Source organism: Clytia hemisphaerica, unplaced genomic scaffold (genome assembly GCF_902728285.1).
Source record: "Clytia hemisphaerica strain Z4C2 unplaced genomic scaffold, Clytia hemisphaerica genome assembly, whole genome shotgun sequence".
NCBI lineage: Eukaryota > Metazoa > Cnidaria > Hydrozoa > Leptothecata > Clytiidae > Clytia > Clytia hemisphaerica.
Window position 1 is genome coordinate 346,585 of NW_027103622.1, and position 3,611 is coordinate 350,195.

The window sequence follows — 3,611 nt, forward strand, 5'->3', positions numbered from 1 at the left end:
TGGCTCCCATCCGCTGGTCACCCCAGTGGAAAATAATTGCCAAAAAAGGCTTTAAGTCGGTCCCACTAGAAAAAAATAATATCCTCTGAGCTTGCCACGCTCGTACTTCTAAAAAGTTTCACTTTTGCTAAAGCTCTAGCCCTATTCAATGCCCTTTTGAATGAACATATTTTAACTTCATCGCAATTTGTGATTTCATGGTAAATTTTAGGACAACAAATTAGAGCAGAGATTGATTTTAAAGAAACCTGAAAGCATTAATTAAAACTTTATTAGAAAGCTCTTTTTGGAAATCCAAAGCTGTCAAAAATAGACTCTTTACGAATCACCAAGACATAAAACCTTTCCATTTTTTTTTTCAGAATAGTGGCTCTTTTCGAAAGCCAAAAGCTTTCAAAATTGATTCTTTACGATTTATCGGGATAGAGAACCTTTCCATTTTCCTAATGTCAGAAAAATGGCTCTTTTCGGAAATCCAAAAGTGGCGAAAATGACTTCTTTTCCAATTAACAGGATATAACACCTTTCCACTTTTTCTGTAGAATAAATATATCCTTTCAATTATAACAATTGCCCGAAAATAATTAGTTTGCCATCGAATCGAAAAACAAACATTTCTCAATTTTTGATATCACAAAAACTAATTCTTTTCTGTTTCAAAATTTGGAAAGGATAATTTTTCGGAAAAAGGATTTGGAAATGTATAATTTTTTTATTTGATGTCACCATTCCCTTTGGGACCCTGTGTTAACACATTTATAATTGTGGAAAAATTACGATATATTCAATTGCAGTCCAATTAAGTCTCATAGAAAAATGTTAATAAAGAGATTTTAATTGGCAGAAATTAAAAGAGGGAAAGAGAAGCCCTTGATTTGTCACGAAATCTTGTAACATGTTTTCACACGGACTTTACAGTAAGCCAAAGAGTGAAACAAATGTAAGAAGTAAAGACTTTGCGATGAATATTTGCGTCAATAATGCTAAGGCCCTGCAATGATCATGTAAGTACGGTAAGTCCACTTTTTTAGTTATTTTTGGAATAGCCTGTCTAAAACACATAATTTCTTTCTTGCTATTATGTTTTTTTGTAATCTTCAAGTCATTTTGGATTTCCACTGATTATTTTCAATTTGAAATAAAGATAAAGGGGCAATTAATCTGTTAGATAATCCTGTTTAAGAAGGAGAGTATAATTTTATCATTTTCTCTCGACAGAAAATCGAAAAACGTATTGCGAGCCCAGCGGAGAGAGCCGAAACATCAATTCGCTGGAATGTCAAAGACGTGTGGAGAAAACTTATCACAGAATGAACATCGTCTCATCAGAAGACAAAGATATAAATATGGTTATAAGAAAAGGAAGTAAATATGATTGTTCGACAACACAACCAAAGAAACATCTTCAATGAGGGGGAAATACAGATTGTTTGAACGGAAAATCGGAGAAAGCAATTGAAATTGTCCGACTTCTTTTGTTAGTTGGTTCATCCTTTTTTATACGAAAACAATTTTTTTAACCGCAACCTAATTCTCATTTCTTAAATTCGAATAATGCTTTAAAATGTCAAATTTTGTCAGAAATAGCCCCCTAACCCTATATCGAAGTTCCTACTATACCACATCAATTTTTGTCATTTTTTACAAGAAATTAGATATTATAATTTATTATTTTTTTAATTTAAGTCATTTTGTGTAAATAAGGTATACTTGAGATTTTTAGCACAAGAATTATGAGTACATATATATATAATGCGATGTCAAGGTGCTGAAAACGCAAAGTTAGATTACAGTCTTCGACGGGTTATAGTTCGTCATTTTTCAGAATTTTCAAGATTTCAACTCTCTCAAGATTCACTCGTTCGCCAGCTCTGGCGGTGAGCGGTCACGGTGTACGGGGCTTGGAACCGGGTTATAGTCCGACTTTTTTAAATTCTCATTCTTTTCCCACTCTTTCCATCTTCTTCTTTGAACTGTAAAATGTGTGTGAGAGCCACAGGGTTGGATAGTGGCGATCCAATCCCAGTTCCTTCCCATCTAGTATGCTTTCTACAACGTTGTGGCAGAAACGTGTCAAAGGTGTGGCAACTTTGTCTAGTAGAAAGTACACTTCTTTTTTCATTGTTATTTTAGTTTCTTCGGCTGGTTCCGTGGAGTTTAAGTTTTAGTTTATTTTATATTTGCGCGCGTTTCATACTTTCACTAAACACATCTTTTTACATTTTTTTATCTGTGGTGGTGTCTAGCTAACACTGCTTGGCCTACCTACACAACCCTATTTCCATCATATAGGAGGATATTTTCACAAATGGCCGAAATCCTGTGTAGGTCGAAAACTGAGGAACAGATAATGTGTTTTTTTGAAATATTTTTTGACTCATATTGAGTTACTTCTTTCCATCTTAACTCATATTGAGTTACTTTCTTCCTTAAAGTCATTTCAGATCACTAGTTCTACATTGACGGATTTCTATGTCATTATATTTTCCTTTTCTACTCCAACCTGATTGATTTTCTGTGAATGTTCATTCTAGATTTTTGTTGTATTTGTATTGTCTTTTTGTTTTGTGGGTTTTTGTCTTTATTGTTTCCATTTTGAGTAGTTGAAGGTTTTATACTTCTAGACTATATATACAATTAACAAAAATATTCTTAACTTTTTTTCGTTTTTATCAGTTTGAGTTATTTATATATCAATACTTTTCTTTAAATTTTAAAGAAGAAAATCATCCAAGAATATCATATTTCAATATCTTATCGAATTTAATCTATCGTCTAATTTCATTGAAATGGCAGTAATGTCGGTTGATGAAAACTTCGTATTTTAAATACGTCAGAAAATTAGTTCTTTTTTTACACTTTCCTGTTCTGATAGTATTTCTTTTCGGGAGGTTTGATAAAAATTTTCTTTTTATATAAATTTACCAGCAAAATATTTTTTCTTTTCGTGAATTTTCGTCGTCTAGCAAAGTATTTTTCGTGCGCCAAATAAATAGTTTAGTCATTCCATCAAAAAGATCAAAAAATCAATTCTTCCTGTACAATATCGAATTTAGAAAGCTTTCTTATGCAGAAGCTTCGATGAAAACCTATTCCTTTAACAAATATTTTATCATAAAATTAGTTCTTTTCGTACACTTTCCCGTTCTGATAGTATACTTCTTTTCGGAAGGTTTGATGAAATTTTTCTTTTTATATAAATTTACCAGCAGAATATCTTCTCTTTCCGTGAATTTCCACCGTCTGATAGTAGTTCTTTTCGGAAAATCGAAAAGTAATTTAGTCTTTCCATTATAAAGTGTATCAGAAAATTAATCTTTCCCCTGCAATTTCGAGACCGAAAAAATATCATTTTCGTAAATTGAAAAGAAACAGGTATTCTTTCCAGTACTTTTCGGGACAGAAAATGTTAACTTTTCGGTTACAGAAAAGAATGGAAATATAATCTTTTCGAAAAGCTTCAAAAGAATACTTTTCGTCCTTATCGTGCACTCGAAAAGAAATCCTTTACGGTGCATGTAAATACGAAGAAAGAAGTCCTTTGCACCGTCTATCGGACAGTCGGAAAGATCATTTTTCATGCAGTGTACAGTTGAGCTACTTTTCAAAGA

The 3,611-nt window shown here is 32.3% G+C and overlaps 1 long non-coding RNA gene across 2 annotated transcripts; it reads left to right on the top strand.

Moving 5' to 3' along the window:
• The first annotated feature begins 829 nt into the window (after window positions 1-829).
• LOC136802454 (uncharacterized) lies at window positions 830-2,132 on the top strand. Of its 2 annotated transcripts, none has more exons than XR_010846007.1 (2): window positions 830-1,013; window positions 1,219-2,132. It is a non-coding gene; the product is annotated as an uncharacterized lncRNA (long non-coding RNA). The 2 variants fall into 2 exon arrangements; XR_010846006.1 differs by having other exon boundaries at window positions 830-1,004.
• Window positions 2,133-3,611: the final 1,479 nt, after the last annotated feature.